The 20,733-nt window shown below is 46.4% G+C and overlaps 1 long non-coding RNA gene across 1 annotated transcript in view; it reads left to right on the forward strand.

Moving 5' to 3' along the window:
* LOC142571173 (uncharacterized) overlaps positions 1-20,154 on the forward strand; it is a 44,332-nt gene extending 24,178 nt beyond the window's left edge. The window contains exons 2-6 of the long non-coding RNA XR_012825787.1: positions 16,733-16,825; positions 19,158-19,221; positions 19,317-19,393; positions 19,463-19,521; positions 20,094-20,154. This is a non-coding gene — a long non-coding RNA (uncharacterized LOC142571173). The remainder of the gene's footprint in view (positions 1-16,732; positions 16,826-19,157; positions 19,222-19,316; positions 19,394-19,462; positions 19,522-20,093) is intronic.
* Positions 20,155-20,733: the final 579 nt, after the last annotated feature.

Consider the following 20,733-nt stretch of genomic DNA (forward strand, 5'->3'; position numbering starts at 1 on the left):
ACAACCACAATTACCAGCTCTGTTTCTGACACTAACAAAAGCCTGGCAAAGCTCAGAAGAAGAAAGTCCCGCACTCACCAAACCTCGCAGCCAAGAATTCCGCGCAGTCGTTCCGCTGCAGGCAACCAGTCATCACACAGGGCTCGTTGCACTGCTCCCGGATCGTTGTGCTGCTCAGCATACAGTCAACTGCATATCTTCGCTGCTGGCCTCCGTTGTCGCGATCCCACCGCTGCCACCAGTTGTTGTAATCGCGCCGCTGGCACGAGTTGTTGGGAACTCGGCGCTGACGCCCGTTGTTGCACCTGGGTCGCAAGCCCCAAGGGTAGCGTTGGCCTGGCGGCCTGGGGTACAACTGGAAGCATCCGAAGGTCCCGGCAAAGCATGAGTCGACAGGTAACAACAAAACAACTTGTTTATTCTAACATCGCAAAGAGTTGGCGGTCAGGTTGACCGAAGTAGAGAGACGGGAGTGCACTTTACTCAACAGAAGAAATCGGAGCCCTCCTTTTGGCGTCCGGGGGCAGCTGCTTTTATACTCTCGCAGTTGAGGGCAAGAAGGAACCCCTCTATAGACGAGCACGTGACTGTGCCGCTCGGGCACAATGGGATAAGGTGACGCAGCCGTCGTGCCGGCGCCGTTCGGGCACAATGGGGAGGAGAAGGTGGCTCATACTGTCGTGTCGGCGCCGGTCGGGCACAATGGGGAGGAGAAGGTGGCTCACACTGTCGTGTCGGCGCCTGTCAGACCCCCTCGCTTCACAGTTGTTGGGAGCTCCTCTCCCCGGCTGCCGCGCTTCGACAAGCGTGGGCACCAATATGCACATACACTCCCACACGCACATGAAGACACGTGGCATCGGAACATGCCTGGACGCGCTTGGCGGGGAGGCGTAGCGGTGGCGCCGAACGGGCCAAAATGTCTGCCGCTTTGTTGCAGCCGCGCCGGCTAAACCGCGCGTCGTAGGCGAAACGTAACACCCCACACCCTATGCGGGGCGTTGAAATCCCCGACGACGACAAGGGGGTGCCCACCGGCCAGGCTGACGGCCCTCTTGAGGGGAGCGTTCGCCCTCGCCCTGCGGTAGCTGGGGCTGCAGTATACGTTGAGGATAAAGAGGCTGTTTTTTCTGAGGCCCTTTCTGGGTGGGTTCATGAGGATTTCAGTTATGACGTACTTGATACCATCACCAACTGCGCCGAGGTCGCGAGAGAGGCAATTGTACCTTTTGTTGACGAAGGTAGCAACTCCCCTACCTCCTGAATGTGAGGATACTACCAGATAACCTGCGAGTTTGATAGGAGTACTAGTTGCAACTTCCTGAATAGCGATGATTTGGGGCTTCACCGTGAGAGTTCTTAAATATTGCTGCAGAAGCGGCTTCTTGTTGGGAAACCCTCCGCAGTTCCATTGCCAAATACTAAAGTTCTAGTTCGCACTATCCATAGCTAAGCTGAGAGGAGACTTGAACGGCCTGAGAATCGCGCCCTCCGTCAGTGGTGCTAGTAGATGACGCCGTGCTGCGACCTGCGAAGGAGCGGGGCTGGGTTCTCTCCTGGCATCGACCTCCTCTAATTTGGTTATCCGTTCACTGAGTGCACCTAAGCCCATTTTTGGGTGCGATATAACTTCCTGGACCTTTGCTAAGCTAGCCTGCATGCTGGCGAAGGGATTCTTGAGTTCTGAGAGCAATTTTATAGTCTCGTCTTCCTCTCTGTTCTCTACCGCTCGACGCTTGGGCGCGCGCGCCGCGTGGGATGTCTCGGACGTATCCATGGCAACCGGGGCCAAAGCGGGTTGCGGCGAGGAGGGTGAAAGCGCGAGCTTCCTAATCTCCGCCATCTCCGCAGCTAGTCTGTGCACTTCTTGTTTAACCTACGCGTTTTCTTTCCTCAACTGCTCGTTAACTCGTCGCAACTCCTCGAGCTCGTGTGCATGGTCCGAATCGCGAGGCGGGTCGTCACCTCTTGGACCCTCACGTCCCCCTCGAACCTTGTCGGCCCAGGAGAGCGTGAACTTGCTTCTAAGGGCGGTGGGCGTGCGGGAGCGGGACCTGGTCCGTCTCGACGTGTCGCGCCCCGGCCTGGAGCTGGAGCGAGGCCGAGAATCGGAGCGTCCCCGGGAACAGGCCCGTCCTCTGGACCCACGGCGGGAGCCGGAACGTGCCCTAAAGGCGGAGTGGCCCCTGGTTACGGGGGCTCGCGTTGCAGCTTGGCCTCCTCCTTAAGAGGAAGCTTTATCTCGGATGCTCCTATCTAAATACATGTAGAAGGTGAATTAGTTTTTCTCGGCAACCACAGCACAGAATTTTATGAGGTTTGTTGCATTTAAAAGAAAAACTTAAATTCTACTGTCTTCTGGTTTTTAATTTTTCATTTAGGTTGTCATTTTTTTATTACAAATTCGCACAAATCTCAAATTTTCAGAAACCGAAACTTCTTCGATCCTTCTACCGAAACTATCACGTTTAAAACTCTGTAACTCAAGAATGAAAAATGATATCACAATTCTGTGAATCGCATGTAATAGTACATCTACAGCGGACAAAATTGATATGTTACAAATGAATCTCAAATAATTTAGCATTATCGAAATACGGCTTTTGCAGAACCCTTGTACACCACGTAACTAATTCACGTAAGAGACAAATTGACATAACGAATTTGTCCGCTTTGACTCTTATAATAGATGCCGTTTGAAGAACCGCGATATCTGTTTTGGATGAAGAACTTTTAGTTTGTAAACGTCGTGCTTCTATTTTTTTCGCACTTTCAGATTTTTCAAAATATTTTAAACAAAATTCAGGCGAACTTCCGCTTCCAACAGATACTACAAGTTAACTTTATAAATTCAACAAATTCCATTAAAAGTGATCCAGGGGTTATCTCAGAAAAGCCTTTCTTCGTTTTAGATTTATTTGAATAGGCCGCGTCGGAGTTGGGCCCGAGCTAAAGCTTCCTCTTAAACAATTTGTCGAGAGATCAAATACATCAATAATAACAGCATTGTTATTGCCAAAGATGCTGCAAACGAATTCTTGAACTCTACGCACTGTCAAAACAAGTAATATATGTATTTTTTAAGTAAAAAGATATACTCGTATGTGCCAGAAATTCTGCTCAGTATAACTGATATCAATGCTTCCATGTTTTTGTCTACTTAATAAGTAAAGAAAATATCACACGATCCTTAGAACTATATCAGTTCGAAACCAGCAAAGCAGTGCATGCCACTGATATGAAAAATGTAAAGGTCATAAATGAACAAGTTGAGGACAAATATGTTAATGAAACTTTGTCATGCAACAACCTTTGTACATTTGCAACGGCCAGTGAAAAATCTCAATGACGCTGTCATTTATTCCAATGTATTACGCAGGAACAGCGGTCACCGGTCGCGTATCGTGAGTAATTGCACCGAAATTATTGTCGCAACAGAGAGCACCTATATAAAGCCGTTCTGCAAAATATACGCGGGCGAGTCAAATTAAAGTGAGCCAATGCAAATATATGACAAACAGGGTACTTAATTTAAAGGTAGTCTCCATGAGCATTTGGACATTTATCCCATTGACTAACGAGTCGGGTGATTCCCGTCTCATAAAACTCCTTAGGTTGCTGCTTCAACAAATCTGCAACTGACTCTTTCACGTCATCGTCCGACACGAATCTGTTTCCCTTAAGCTGTTTTTTCATTTGCCCAAAAATGTGGAAGTCGCAAGGCGACACGTCTTAGCTGTATGGCGGATGTTGCAGTGTTTCCCACTTGAACTTTGCCAGTTTTGTATTAACCACATCAGCGACATGGGGACGGGCATTGTGGAAAAATTAAAAATTAAATTATGGGGTTTTACGTGTCAAAACCACTTTCTGATTATGAGGCACGTCGTAGTGGAGGATTGCGGAAATTTCTACCACCTGGGTTTTTTAACGTGCACCTAAATCTAAGTACACGGGTATTTTCGCATCTCGCCCCCATCGATATGCGGCCGCCGTGGCCGGGATTCGATTCCGCGACATTGTGCTCAGCAGCCCAACACCATAGCCAGGTCGTGGAACAAGATGACCACATTCTTCAATTTTCCACGTCGTTTGTTCTTGATTGCGACAGGCAGCCGATCCGGCGTTTCACAATATCGGAAACGATTGATACTCTCTCCGGCTTTAGAAAATTCTATCAGTAGTGGCCCGTGACGATCGAAAAAGAATAGTAAACAACACCTTTCCGGTGGAAATGACGACCTTTGCTTTCTTTTGGAGCGGCGAATTCGAATGTTTCCACTGCAAGCTTTGCCGTCGTGTTTCAGGCTCGCAGTAGTGGCACCATGGTTCGTCCCCAATCACAATTGCAGACAAGAGGTCGTCACCCTCATTGTGATACCGGATCAGATGAGTCAAAGCAGCGCAGAACCTTCTTCTGGCGGTGGTTCAAAATCTTGGGCATCCATTGCGCACACAAGAGCCGATGACCGAGATGTATGAATTATAGTGTGAACCGAACCACGACTGATGTTCACACGCTCTGCCAGTTCATCGATGTTTATCCTCCGTTCTTGTCTCATCAGCTCATCAACTTTTGGACTTGTGTTGGGGGTGATTGCACGATGGCTCTGGCCCGGTCTTGGATCGTCTTTGCAACTTTCACGTCCTTTTTCAACCGTTTGCTCCAATGCTTCACAGTGGCCAATGAAATGCAATGTTCAACGTACACGGCAGCCATACGGCGAATAATTTCCTTTTGGGAAACACCTTCAGCTGTCAAAACATTCACGGCACCCCACTGCTCAACTTCTGAAGTGTCCATTACGTCACGCAACCATGTGCAATGCAGTGTATGAGAGCATTAAATAACATTTACCCTCGCATCCGCGTGTCACTTTTGTAAATGAAAGATGCCTGTGTGCTACGCGCATGCCTCGCAGATAATGAACCGAACCATTATTGCGCAGGGTGGGTAGGCTCACTTTCATTTAACTCGCCCTCGTTCATTAGTAAAGCGAAGACACAATGGAATATACAAATGCTTTATAAAGGGCAAAAAGTGTCACTGGAAAGAAAGTTCACTGCACGTATACACAAAACCTCGCAACAAGATATTTAAATATACGCATAAGTCTCCAATAAATCTACGTATCGAAGAAAAAGTCACTGTATATAATGCGTCAAACAAGGCAAATAAACATGTAGCGCAATCACAGATTCACAGAATCCTAGATCCCGCCCCCATTCCATCCACTCCATCCGATGTATCGCGTGCGACGGAAGGCTGCGCGCTTGCTCCCTGCTTTTCTCCTTTGCGCACGCAAGACTGAGCCACCATCGTCTGCTCACCCATTCCACCCACCCTCCCTACTCTTTCACTCGCACATACAGCATGCGGCGCGCGGTCACGGCGTTATTGCCCTGAGACTTCGTACGAAACATGAGGGCGACGGCGACAGCAGGAATGCGCCTGGAGTCTTCATATACTTGCTATCAGAATAATATAATAATAGTATCCGGCAACCGAAGCGCGCCGTGGCCGATTACTTTCCGCAAAAGAAGTAACAAACCGTCACCATGCGACAATTCGCTGCGCCGCAAAAATGTATCTTTTTTTTTCTCCCCTTTTATGGGGCGGGGGCACCGAAATGAAAAAAAAAAAAAACGTAAAGGACAGTATGTTGGCCACAATACAATGCCTACTTTGGGCTCCTAATGTGGCTACCGAATGAATATCGAAGAAAACATGAGAGGCTTGGTCCACTGAGAACCATACGCATAGTGCTCGGTATTTTACACCGGCGAGACAAGACTTTCCGGAGAGGTTGCAAGCGCTCAAGCGAACACAGTGTAATCCGTCAAGTCATCGCAGTGATGGCGGTGAGCGACCATTGTTTCTTTTTCTCGTCTGCTAGCCAGAAGGCGTCTAAAACTTTGCCAGGCGAAAATTCACTTGGCCAGAGAAAACCACACACGCACCGAAGTACGCCGTGCGGTGGTTTCGGGGCAACACAAGAAAAACGCATGCGCTCTGGCTGGATCTGGCAGCCCGCGGGTATAGGGAAGCGAGAATTAAAAAAAAATTAAGAGGCTCAATGTGTCCTCACGAATAAAAGTAAAAGCAGAAAAAATAAATAAGAACGTAGTTACCCTGGCTGGCTTTAGTATCTTGACATGGATGCTTTGACGTAGGTGAAAAAAAAAATGTTGATATTTTTTTATGCGACATGACGGCACAAATGAACCACCACAACGCTTCGTCTCATCGTATCTCGCTGCGTGTTTTGTCAACTTGTCTGTTATTGTGTTGATTCGGCTTGTTCCAATCTAAGACTTTAGAAGAGTCAACGCACCTTTGGCGTCAAATGTTTATAACAACATTAAGCCCACAAAGTTCCGGAATTGAATATCTAAAGCCCGACTTTGGAAATATCAATGCACCTTTCGCATCAAATGTTTATTAGAACTATATACCCATAAAGTGTCAGAATTGTAATTCAAGCGCTCCCGATTCCGCGGCCTCAGCGAGATGCCGCGACGAGCCCGCCCGCCACGCCTTTGGAACTTTGTGCTCGCAAGGAGCTCCTTGCGTTACGATATGTGACTCCCGGTGCACGGGCGTTGCCGCGAAATCCAGCCCAATTTCGCAATTTTCGCGCTAAAATGTTTTTTTTTTTTTTTTTGCGAGATTGAAAAGGACATTCTAGACAAAATCGAGCATGATTTCGGGCGCGGGGGTTGTTTTGGCCGGCGGCGCATGGATAGCACGAAAAAATTTCGGGGGGGGGGGGGGGGCTGAAGCCCCATCACTTTCATCACTTTGGATTTTAGCGCAGCGCCGCCTGATTTGCCACGGCGCGCTGCCGGCTCGGGCGATAGCGCATTAGTGTCAGCCGCGCGCGTTTTGGCGCTAACTCTTCTGGCCGCCGCAGACTGCCAGCCTTGATCTTGGGTGACCTCTTCCGGGGAGATATCCTCCCCCGCCACTTGATACTCCATCTTGAGTAAGAAAGGAAGCGTACCCCGCCTTCAAAGGGCAGTACGCGGCGGGTATATGGTTCACGAGGCGAAAAGCTCGGTCTCAAAGCTCGGGCACGGGCAGGAGGCTCGTGGCCGAGGCGCGAGGCGCGTGGCCTCGGAGAGCAAAGCTTGGCAATCCTCCGTAGGCTTAGCTTGGCGGCCGCCGCCTTGCTGCTGTCAAAGCGTGTAAATCTATGAAAAATGAACTCACAGCGCTGCGGATGGTCTCTCTGAATGCCGCTTTTCGAGCTGCGTCGAATGATGCAGACGTTCTGGCGCTTCCAGGTTGCAGTCAGTGGGAACTGATCCCGTTGTGAGAGACTGTTGAAATATTAGCGTTAGAAAAAAACTGCTAATGTGCTTGGTGCTTTTTAAAACCTCAGAGTTAATGCCATCAGTACCACACGAGGACGAATTTTTAAGGGAATCTATGACTTTAATACTTCCGTTCGCATTAAAAGTAATGTTTGCCATAGAAAGATAAGTCGAAGGTGGTAATGTGGGAAGAATTTCAGGGTAGTCATTAGTAAAAGCAGAACAGAATGCAGTGTTTATAGCTTCAGCGACCTCGGTTTCGGGAACTGGGGAGCCAAAACTGTCAAGTAGAAAAACAGTGTTGGACGACTGGGGATTAATACATTGCCAGAAACGTTTTGCGTTATTGTGCAACATAGAGGGCAGCGTGATTGAAAAAAAAACACGTTTGGCCTTTGCGACCTGCGTGTCATATTGTTTGACTGCAAGGTAGTATTTCTTCCACTTAAGTTCGGATTGAGAAGAGTTTGCAGAACGGAAGAGACGTTTTTTCTTGTTGTTCAGTCATTTTAGTGTGTTGTTAAACCATGGGGATTGTTTACGTTCATTAATTGTTATGGTAGGAACGTATAGTTTAACCAGACGCAACAATTCAGATTTGAACAGTACCCAGTTAGACTCAAGTGAACGAAGGTAGAGGTCAGCTGTGAATCTATCATAAAAGGTTGTTAAATCTCGGGTCATGCTGTCATAATCGCCTCCGTCGTAAAGCGTGAGTGTTTTTTTTTTTTCGTTTTTGTTTGATTAGATATATGGCATGAAAAAGAAGCGTGCTGTATCTTATGGTCGCTGAGGCCATTCAGGTACGAGATAGGGGAAAGGTTATCAGGGTGGGTTACTTGTTACTTGTGGGATGTCAAATTCCTCTAGATTATTCCCTCTTCCATTATCGTCGTGGGTGCCACTGGTACTGTATAAACCTCTATAGAACTCCTCAGCCACTTGAACTATCTTATCCATATTAGTAATGATATTGCCGGCTTTGTCTCTTAACGCATACATCTGACGGAATAGACGAACTGAATTGCAAGGTTCGCCTACTCGTCGCATACAACAGACTGCACAAGGGAAATCGTCGGTCGAGAATAGTTCGAAGAGGTCTGGAATCTAACCGGTGCCGCGGCTCCGATCTTCCGGCGAACGTTACGGACGAGGCTCTCAGGCGTTGACAGCTGATGCACAGAGTGAAAGTTCTCGCACGAAGACGTAGCAGCCGTATTTCGAAGACGCATCAACTGGTGCACGTTGCGACGACTTTTTGCTTCTTCGAAGCGTCGACATTCATCAATGACGTCGGCTATGCTGTAAAAAATCTTATGCACGAAAAGATTACAAGCGTCGTCTGCTATGCCCCTCAGTACGTGGTTCACTTTGTCTTCATCTGACATGCTCTCGTCAGCCTTGCGGCAAAGCGCGAGAAGGTCCTGGATGTATGTCACATGATTCGGTCGACGCCTATACGCGAGACCCAAGTTCCCTTTGCGCAGCTCGCCGACGGCCAACAGGTTTCCCGAACAACTCGTGGAGCGTGCTTACATTGCTCCCAGCTGGTCAGTTCTTAGTAGTGGTTTCGAAAACAGAGCCATGTCATTCCTTCCAGGTAGAAAATTGTGTTAACCAGCATAACAGTTTGGTACCCCCCGTTGTGGGTGCTGACTCACTTGTACATTTGGAGCCGTTCATCGACATCAAGATTCTCTGTACTGGAAAACGTTCCTGAGTCGCGGGACTGCGAGGAGATAGACTGTCGGCGTTGCAAGCCCTTCTAACATATGCGCTTATCCCACTTAGTCGGAACATTGGTGGTGCGTTAAAGCAGCGTTTTGGTCAGGGATCGGCGTTAAAGCCACATTTCACTTCAGGAGAAACTTGTTTGCACCCTCCCGGCAGAGGGAAAGTTAGGGCCATTTTTTTACCTTCACTTCGTGCAGACTCGGTAGACAAGTGTAGTGCTTGGTAGAGGTTATGACGTCGTGTGCTGCACTTGGCTCGCTGGGGTGTAGCCAATCACAGCAGACTGCGCGTCGTCTTCTGCATCAGCAGACGAAAAGCACGTGACTTCGCACTTACCGGCTGCATATTTGTGTTAGCGACGACAACACCAATAGGAGCGTCGCATCGAGCCTTACTCGTAGCCGCTTGCCATCGCCCCTTGCAGGAGCAGGGATCGCCGTCACACACGCTGCTATCGCGGACTGACGACGACGCGGACGGCCGTAGCATTAACCACATCACGCTACCCTGAAACTAAACTCCAGAGTACGATTTTCTTTCGTCAACAAGTCTAGACAATCTGCAGCTAAATACATGGCGAATGCGCACTGCACGAAGACAGCGCCGAGTTCAAAACAGCCTGCACCCTCCATGAGTACAGTTCAGTTTCAGTTTTCAGTTTTATTCCTTAAAGGCCCCCATTTCAGGGGGTGTTACATAAGGGGTGGGATTACATTTGTAGTGAGGAAAACAAAACAGCGATGGTGATTTAACATTGAAGGTGATCTGTAACGCGTTCTTGAAAAGCAGGTGTTGAAGCGATGGCGACGATGTCATGGGGTAGGCCGTTCCAGTCCGTGGCTGCTCGAAGAAATAACGAAGCTGAAAACGTAGTAGTACGTGATAGTGGGCGGGCAACTTGAAGGGGATGACTGGTGTGGTGAGATATGCGTGATGCGGCGGTGATATACGGTGCTTGATTGAGAGGAGAATAAAAGAATTTGTGATAAAGGGTGAGGCTAGCAATGCGACGACGAAAAGAGAGGGGTGACAGTCCGGATGTAGCTTTCAAGGATGAAACACTGACGTCATATGAGTATGAGGAATGAATGAATCGGGCAGCACGATTCTGTACAGCTTCCAACGCGGTGATTAGATATGCTTGATGTGGGCTCCAGATGGGGGATGCATATTCTAATTTGGGTCTTATAAGTGATTTATACGCGAGCAATTTAACAAGTGGTGGGGCAAGACGAAGGTGACGTTTTGGAAAACCGAGTGTTTTGTTTGATGCTGAAATGATGTTACCGATATGAACCTGCCATGATAGATTAGAAGAGAGGGTGACTCCTAGATATTTATATGATTGTACTTGCTCAATCTGTGTGTTAGAAATTAAATAATGAAAGAGATATGGATTGTGACGACGAGTGAAGGACATGAGTTTACATTTACTAGGATTGAGGGACATTAGCCAGTTATTACACCAATTTAGTACGTTGTTAAGCTCTGTCTGAAGAGTGTATTGATCGTGACAGTTATTAATGGTGCGGTAAATAACACAATCATCTGCGAAAATTCGAATATTACAGGAAACATGCAGGGGCAAGTCGTTAATATATATTAAGAATAGGAGGGGACCCAGGACAGAACCTTGTGGGACGCCTGAAGTAACCGGGAGAGATGTAGACTGTAGATGTAGATGTAGAATTAGTAAATCTAATTTTACCTTCTTGGAAGGTTAGCTCACCTCCCTCTGTGACACATGGTCGCGCAAGCACTTCGCTACCGTCTTCAGCGAATATTTACTATCGTCGCTATATGACTAATATTGTTTCACGTCCGCTGCCTGCATTTATCGAAACTGCAGTGTAGAAAGTGTAGTTTTCATGCTACACTACAGCTATAAAAAATGACTTCGTGTAGGTAGGTGGAGGTAAACTTTACTGCGTATATTGTTAAGAACGGCCCGCTGAGGTGCAAGTTTTGCCAGCCAGTTGCGACAGCGGCGTCAACTTTTCCTGGAAAGCCACCGTAATCCTCTAGCCAAACGGCGTCACTAAGTCTACTGTGTGCGGGGGACAAAGCGCCACGTCTGTCACTCTGCGTCGCGGGATTGCCGAGATGAGTTCGACGAACCAGGCTTTGTGACTGAACACGCCACCGCCGACCTGGTGTGCCACGAGCGGGGGAGTTCCCGAGAGAACGTATTTGGCGGCAACGTCCCACGCGCCTTTCAAGACGCAAGACAATGGAGAACCGGCGGCCGCGCTGCAGGGTCAGCTCGGGGAATAAGATGCGCCTTTCCTGACGTAAGCCCCGAGTTCTGCGAAGACCGTCTGACGTCGGTGGGGACCGTGAACCTGTGCGGAAGTGTGTGTGTGTAAGCCCTCCCGCAGAGACGCGGCTCGTCTACTGGTCGAACGTTTCCCTCACCTAGGGATTGAGGGAGGACCGAGTGTTTATAAACCGCTGTTGTGCAGTGCTCAGTGTAATTTCTCTCGCAGTCATGCCAGACTGATGAACTGCAACGCCCTTATGTAGATACTGTAAATAAGCCCATATTCCTCGTTCTCGATGAGAAGCAGTCCTTCCCTTCAACAACGTCCTCAGCGTGGTAAATTGGACGACGGCATGGGCCAGCTACCATCTAATTCATGCCCGACTCCTATCTTGACAACTGGTTACAAACGGTGGGATTGACCTCCCAATCCTCACAATATGTGTGTGTGAGCGAGCGAGCATTTCCTTGCTTGCACCTACTCTCGGATGCAAATGGGTAATAGACTTTAAAATTATGGGGTTATTGCGTGTCGAAAATCGCAATCTGATTATGAGGCACGTCGTAGTGGCGGGACTCCGGAATAATTTCGATCACCTGGGGCTTTTAACTTGCACCTAAATCTAAGTACACGGGTGTTTTCGCATTCCGCCCCCATCGAAATGGGGCCGCATGCGTGGCCGGGATTTAATCCCGCGACCTCGTGCTTAGCAGCCCAACACCACAGACACTAAGCAAGCACGACACGGACATAGAGTTTACTTGAACCTTATTTATATCCTCAGAGACAAGAACGAATGATACTGCCTTTATAGCATTATCACTTTCCGAAAGTGAAACCGACACAAAAACGAAAAAAAATATTAGGAGCCATTCCACTCTGTGAAGATGGATGACCAGCTAAGCTGTAGCACATCACACAGGATCAGACAAGGGGACATGTATTTATTTTCATCATTTGGTAATGGTTGCGACGATAGCCTTGTGATTACTGTGATATATACGGGTTGGTCCGCTTACAACCTTAGACAGAATCTTGGCCTAAGTAGAATCTATACATGACCGTTGCTACTTGATTGAGTTACTTGTATTAGTATAGCGCTACTAACCAAATTCTTCTTGCAGAAACTCAGTGACCCATTTCTTTTCTGGTTTTGAAATGCCAACATTGAAGTCTCCATTGGTGATCACAAGGGTAGTGTCGTCGCTGTTAACCAATGCAAAGTGCGTGGTCATGAACTTCTTGATATCACACTTGGCTGTGTCTGAATATATATAGCCAGTGGACATCATAATTCCGTCTTTCGTTTGTACGGCACAGACAACCCCACAGTCGGTGCCCCTGTCCTCTTACGAGTCAAGGTTGTAAGATTGTACATACATTTCCTCCTCTGCATATATGGCAATGCCTTCTGCTCGTCCATGCGCTGTTCACAAACTATTCCAGTGGTATATACATATCGACTTGAAACAATGCATCTTTATTATTATTATTATTATTATTATTATTATTATTATTATTATTATTATTATTATTATTATTATTATTATTATTATTCAGCCTGTTTTATTTCCACTGCAGGACGAAGGCCTCTCCCTGCGATCTCCAATTACCTCTGTCCTATACGCCAACCGATTCCAACTAGCGCCCGCGAATTTCCTAATTTCATCGCTCCACCTAGTCTTTTGTCGTACTCGATTGCGTTTTCCTTCTCTTGGTACCTATTCTGTAACCATAATGGTCCAACAGTTATCCAACCGGCGCATTACATGACCTGCCCAGCTCCATTTGTGTCAATTAGAATATCGTCTATACCCGTTTGCTCTCTGATCCCAACAGCTCTCTTTCTCTCTCAAGGTTATTATTATTATTATTATTATTATTATTATTATTATTATTATTATTATTATTATTATTATTATTATTATTATTAGGGTCACAGCACTTGAAGCCTGCTTCACCTCCGCCGCATGACGGCCCGATATTCCACAACCTCCGGGATCGCCCCACATTTTTGCTCACTGACACGACAAATGCATTTCGGAGCAGAGGTACACAGCTTCGCTTTGAAAGCGCCTGTGCAGTCAGTACTGCCGCCCTGTGTTTTGTTTCGACGGCACCATCAGCATCGGCATGCATCCCGCGAGGAGCTGCTAGCGGTTCGCGTTCGTTATCTTGCTCGTATCGGTGGCAGCCCATCCTCTTGAGGGCAATGACGCGCTAAATCTGCACTATCATTGCATCGTGCATTGCGTCTGCGACCAAGGACGCTTTCGGTAGCGCACGTTCGCTGCTGTATTGACATTCCAACTCTGCTTACTTTCGAAAAACAACGTAAATACGTATCGAAAGCGGACTAGCCGCAAGAAACATGCTCACGCAGCGATGCCATTGATGGCAATATCACAAAAGGCTGGGCTCGGTCAGGTCGCCCTTAAAGACGTTCTTTTTCAGCATCAGTTATGCTTTCAAAGAGCTTATCTGCAAAACATTTGTGCAAAACAGAAGCATGGTAAATATTTATTCGCTAAGCTAAATAATCTCGAGGACTGGCTCCAAACTACTCATTTCCGTTAGCCTCCTAAGATCAATTATTCAACATTTAGTTATCGCAGCTTCCTTTATTACGTAAACAACTGCTCAGTTTAGCCCCTATCTAGAGGTTACCAATTTGAACGCTCGAGTGATAACAATAATTTCAGCATGATTTACATTACTCTACTACAGCTTGGCGCCATTAAAAAATAACTGCCTGGATATTTATGGTATAGTATACGCTGCTGATAAAGCAGGTGCGAATGCTTGGACTGGTTTTTTTGGCGCAATTCAAGTTCATAAACTAAAGCACATATGCCCAACAGAACACTTCTGCCTTTACGACAGACTCTCCTACGTTATACAAGAAGCACTTCAGCGCTACGGTGTATCACAGAAGGTGCGCGAGAACATTGTGCGCGCTCCCGATTACATATATGAGCGTTGGTGCCATCAGGCACGGTTTCCTGGCATCATTAAGAATAAAAACTGCCTGGCGGAAAGCATCGGATAAATTTTCATTACATTGTATCAAACGGAGTGACGCGCACGTGTATGTTAGAACAAAAAGTACTGAAGTATTGGGATGAGTGCTTTGCGGAATATATTTTAACTTTCTATTGTTGACACAAAGAAAAAATATTCCGGTCTTTTTTCTAGCAATAATGCTGATATACGTATACAGTCAAGTGAAACATGAGTTCCGACCTTGTGCCCGTGTTGGAAGCAGCTTCAAACCGCACGGCTACATTGGTACATGAAATATTGGTTTGTTAAAGTGAATGCCTTAACTGGCCCGTACCAAGGGCTCATACCCGAAAAAAAAAGAAAAAAAAAGTGGCGTCTAGTTTAGTGATACAAAGTGGAAGAGTGATACAAAAAAAGTAGATAAATGTATGCATGGATGGATGGATGGATACAACTTTCTTGTGCGTCCGACAAGGTTTAACGCGACCCAGGCTCAGGTCTCCCACGGGGGAACGTCGAGGCCCTGCCTCAGCGCCGAGTCACGGGCTTGCTGGACTGCCCACGTCTGGATTCCAAAGTCTGAGCTGCGAACAGCAATGGCTCATTCCCGAAAAAAAAAAATGGCATAATCAGGAGTGGCTCATACCCCCGTAAGCAAGCAAAGATTCAATGGCTGAATATGAATGAAGAAATAAGACAAAAAAGGAACGAAGAAAAGAAAGAACGAACAAAAGAACGAAAGAGAGAACAAAGAAAGAAATCGGACGGCAGAAAAGGGAAATTCAACAAAAAATATCCTTAGTATATTTAAAAGCTTGTCCACTTTGAAACAATTCATTTGAGTTCCTGCTTTACAAGCTGATACCTACTGGAGGAAAAATGGGGGAAAGATAAGCAAAAAATAAAAGATAAGAAGAATAGTGAAGGGATAGCCAGAGTGAACGAACTCCAAGAGCAATGACCGCAAACAGTCGCAAGCGTTCGCACACAGTCTGGTCGTTTTCGAGAAGCACAGTTGGTCTTTGTGGCCTTGAGCATCTATTAGTACTTAGGACAAGTTCCTCAGACATTTTCCTCCGAACGCCGTCTGCCATCCAAGCGGCTAATACTGAGCTCCTGGAGCCAAGCCTGGAGCGTCAGGCGGTGAGTGCCAGCTTCCGAAGATCTAACGAGACGCGTCGGCCTAGAAACAAGTTACTTACTAATGCATTTTGACGACTTGGATATGTTTGTCCGGAGACCCGAGACAGCACCCCGTCTTCTAACGTCTTATTATGCTGGCGTTCTCGTACAGTATACTCAGTTCTGAAGGGACGCGCACCGTAAAATGTGGTAGTGTTGCTCATGTTTAACATATGTATCGTATCTTTCCTACGTATGTAAGCCGATATACGCTATTCCAAACTGCCTGCTCAGAATAGCGTTTCGATGAAGCCATATTGTTAGTATTCCCACAATCGACACAGTCAGAGGTATGACTTGTTCTCTGAGTTGTAAGTTGTCACGAGAACGGAGCTGTAATTCACAGCGCCTGCCGCTAAGAAATACGCAACGAGGTATGGCCGATGACGAAATAATTGCCAAAAATGGTATTCAGGAAGCGTTTACTACCATGAACTATGGGCGCCTATACCATTACAAAGGACCGATGTTGGGTGGTGACTGCAATCGTTTGGTGGCCATATGACACGTCTACACTGGAATTCAACTGGTTTCACCAACGCCCTCTTGTATTCTCTACACCCTCATTTGGGACTTCGCCTGCCACCAGGACTCTTCTCTTTTTCTCTCTTGACGTCCTTCGCCACATTCGCAATGTGCTAAGACGTGCTTCTCCCGGTACTTGGTACTCCATTTTCTTTATAAATTCATTCATTCATTCATTCATTGCTGCAGAAAATAGCGCCTCTTCATATCCGTAATCACCCTCTCTCTCACGTGGACTCTGTGTATATTTGTGGCAACGCGGCGACAAACCTAGGCCGTAAGTTAAGTAATCGGGAATTATGATCTTTAATGAAAATGGGAATAATTACGACGGCAAACAACACTACCTTCGTTCTGTCCAGCTACGTTGCATTCATAGTTTTAATGTTTGGCTCAACTTACGTGGGACACCATGTATATACGCATAGGTATTTACATTGTTTGACTATGGGTATGACTTGATGTCCAATTGACACCATGTAATTATTCGTCTTTTCATTAAATATAATAATTCCCGATTTCTCTGTGCTAAACTTAAAGCCTAGCTAGGTTTGTCGCTACGTTGCTACAAATATTCGCAACTGTCTAAATCACATGCATTGTCCGCTAGTGGCAGAATGTCGTCATCATAATCAGTCTGGGGACCTTTTGTTGCGCGAATTGCCAATTACTCATGCAAGATTCACTGCTCACTGTTCACTGTTTCCCAGTCACTGTTTCCAGCCTGCCTGCCTGCCTGCCTGCCTGCCGATCATCTTACGCCGACCCAGTGGCGGAAGTAATCTGCCTGCTTGGGCCACTAGGTATGTGCTCCTTTCATTCCTGATGACGCCAGGAAACCAAGCCTGGTGCCACGAACGCTCATAAACCTATTAGGGAGAGCAAATAATGCGGTACACCTTTTGTGGTGTACCGTGGCGCTGAGGCGTTTCTCGTACAATGTAGGCGAATGCACTGCAAAGAAAGAGGTGCACGGTTGGGCAAATGCGTTCTAAGTTCATCAAGTTCAATTGCGTCAAGAAAACCTGGCCAAGAATTCGCACCTGTTTTATTCAGAAGCCTACTGCACTATCAATATACAGGCGGTATTTTTTAGCGGCACCAAATTTTAAGAAATAGATCAATGTAAATCTTCTTGACATTATTGTTTTTATTCGAGTGTTCAGATGGTAACCTCCGGATACGGAGCAAGTTGAGCAGTTGTGTGCGTAATTCATGAAGGTATGTCAATTATCTTTTGAAATAAATATCTTGGGTGGCTAAAGCAAATGAGTAGTTTGGAGCCTGTTGTCGAGATTGTGTAGTCGAGCGAAATATGTTTATTAAACATGCTCCTGTAAGAGCTAAGAACAAATATTTTGCAATTAAGCATAACTGCAGCAGAAAAAGATCGTGGGTAACATCGAACTGACCGCTTCCAGCCTTTTGAGATAATTTCATGAATGGTACGGCTCTGCGAGCATGTTCCTTGCGGCCAGACGACTGTCGATTTTTATTCACATTGTTTTTCTGAAGGCAAACCGTTTAAAGTTGAAATGTCAGTGTAGCAACGAACGTGCGCTGCCGAAAGCTTGCTTGGTCACAGAAACGATACACGATTGAATGATAGTGCAGCTAGATATAGCCCGTCATTGCCCTCAAGACATTGCGCTGCCACCGACGGCAGCTAGATAACGAAGGTGAACCGCTCGGCAGCTTATTACGGAGCCGTGCCAGCCAAGGGTGGCAATACTGATGTCACGGGCGCTTTCTTTTTTTTTATCGGTTTGGCTTTCAGAAAGAAATAATATGCTATAAATGCAGTGTCATTCGTTCCTGTCTCATGAATTTAAATATGGCTTGTAATGGTCTCCACGTCGCGTTTGTTTCCATGGGTGTAAGCAGGAAAATGTTCGCTCACACCCGTAAACACACAAACACCCGCGCACGCACACGCACTCTCTCTCCCTCGCCCGAACACACACTCTCTTCCTCACACGCACGCACACACACTCTCTCCACCGCACGCACAGATATCTATGCGCACACAAACACACACACTTTTGCCCGCAGGCATGCATTCGCGTGCATGCATATGCAAAAACGGAGGCACTAGCACGCACACGCACACTCTCTCTCCCTCGCGCATACACACGCCCTCTCTCCCTCGCACACACACACACACACACACACACACACACACTCTTTGTCTCCCTCGCACACAACGCACTCTCCCTCACACGCACGTACTCTCTCTATATCCGTCTTACGCGTGCGCGCGCGCGCGCACACACACACACACACACACACACACACACACACACACACACACACACACGCGCGCGCACGCACACACATACACAATACGCACGCACAACCATCCATGTGCACACAAGCACGCACACATTTCGTGCATGCTGAAACTCGAAAACACACGTTGGCACGCGTACACGTTCACACGCGCTCATGTATATATGCACCGCAAGCGCGCGCACACGCGCACGCACACGCAGGCACGCACTCGCGCGCATGATAATGCAAATACGAAGGCACACGCCCATGCAACCACACCCGGGCACGCTCAAGACATGCACACCGCATAACCTGTCTCTACAATCTCCTCTGCCTGTGAAAAACTTGCGCGTGGGAACAGACTTCATAACACTCCGTCTACCATTACCATCTCAATGCCAACTGGGATAAATGGCTTTATGGTTTAAATTTGGCGCTTATTCAAATCAATGTGCCCTCTCCTGAGAGGGTGCAAAACTATTTCCTCCTGTCGTGGGACTTCACCGCCCCACTCTGATCTGCTTTAACGCACCACCAATGTTCCGACTAAGTGCCAAAATGCATACTTTGTTAGAAGGGACTACCCTATTGTTGTAGTCAGTTGAAACTTTTTGACCCTCGGCCGATATTCTGAAATATCATCTTGAAAAAAAAATTTTCCCATTGAGTTACACTTGTGCATTGCTGTGAAGTTCCGAAGGAGAATGTCCAGAATTCCTGGACATGCTCGTAAGTGGCATTTTAATTTTGTGTTGTGTAGTACATGACCGCCTTTGTCAAGTGAACAAAACTCACTTTATATTGCGCAAATGGTTTTGCAATGTATGATGAACTTCTTGTTTTTGTGTTGTTTTTTTCTGGCAGGAAGAAAAAAATAAGAGCTTTATATGAGAACGGATCAAGCGTTCGAGAGTTGGGACAAAGAAATGTGAGACGTACTTTCACATATATATTTTTAATATAATTTTTTCGTCTTGTAAGCGTGGCGTATTTTCCTTTACGCAAAGCTTATTTTTTTTCTAGGAAACATTGGAACGACACTGCTTAAATTGAAGCATAGTGTACGAATGATCTGCTACGCTCAGTCGGGAAGAAGTCAGGTAAGACGCTTGCCTGGTTGTCATTGCGGAAAAGTCATAATTAATTCGAAGTCGCTTTTGTTCCCACAGATGAAAAAAGAAAACTGCAAATATCCAGTACTGTACGATATACGTCTGGTGCATTGCAGGTAAGAATGGATTGTGTGTGGCACTTCTCCACATATGAACTTGAGTAGATCTAGGAACATCAGACAAAAAGGCATGTACGTGAAACACTGTGGACAACCGATATGTAAGTTGTTCCTCAATTGTTCTGTTGTCACATTTTCATAGTTTACGTGTGAAACTTTGGCACTGCAGTCTCGACGTTGTGTAAACCTATATACTTTGATCTCGTGGCTCTTTGCGTGCTACTTTGTTTGTGCAACCATGTGTTGTGGTATTCATTGATCGCGTTGCCTGGATGTATATCTTTTGCAACAATATTGCGAGCCAAGTCAGTAAATCGATACTTCCTGTCCTCATGTTTGCTTGGGCGGTTCTACAGCGTGAATCACATCACAGAAGTTGAACGCACTAATTTTCACTGGAAGTGCACAGTATGTGTCTACATATACATGTGCAACGACGAAATAATAATTTTGTCTGTGGCTGTGCCAGGATCAGGATTTCTTTGCACGCAAGTGTGAAAAAGTCCACTAAATCATCTGCATGGTTCACAGAGTTATTCATTATTATATTGTTTGTTCGTTTGTTTCAGTTTGTATGAGCACTGTAACTATCCAAGATTCACTCTCGACGGGGACAGAGAAATACCGGATACCGGATGCTGTACCGTTAAGAGCCAAGAACATGTAATGGCTGAAAAAGAGACTTCCAGGTAATATGCAAAACTCTCACAGCAGACCAGCACTGTCCTTTAGCTGTATCGTACTATTTCAGTGAACAAAGACGGCTTGCAAATTGTTAACACTACTGTACGAAAAAATAATGTATTTTATGATTGCAAAATAAACCCATAAAAGAGAAAACATTGCGTTCACGTGTTTCTTTTGTTGAGTGTTACGTATTTATACTAACGAGTACAGAGAATAATTAGCGGCGTTGAACTATGTTTTACATGTAACTTATACGAGCATGCCGCGTATATTAATTAGAGAGCTTTAGGTTAGGGGACGCAAGCGGCTTGCGCACGCAAGAACTAGTGGCGACAACACTGCGCATGCGCAGAACCGTCCGCGCATGCTCAGTACCGTCGCCCCTAGTTCTTGCATACGCAAGCCGCTTGCGTCCCCTAAACTAAAACTCTTTATTGTCAGCGCGAGTTAAACGCCTCTAATAAACTGTGTATCGTTGACCTCAAAACGTAACACGCAGCAAAAAAAAAGAAAAAAGAAAGA

Source organism: Dermacentor variabilis, chromosome 1 (assembly GCF_050947875.1).
Source record: "Dermacentor variabilis isolate Ectoservices chromosome 1, ASM5094787v1, whole genome shotgun sequence".
Classification (NCBI taxonomy): domain Eukaryota; kingdom Metazoa; phylum Arthropoda; class Arachnida; order Ixodida; family Ixodidae; genus Dermacentor; species Dermacentor variabilis.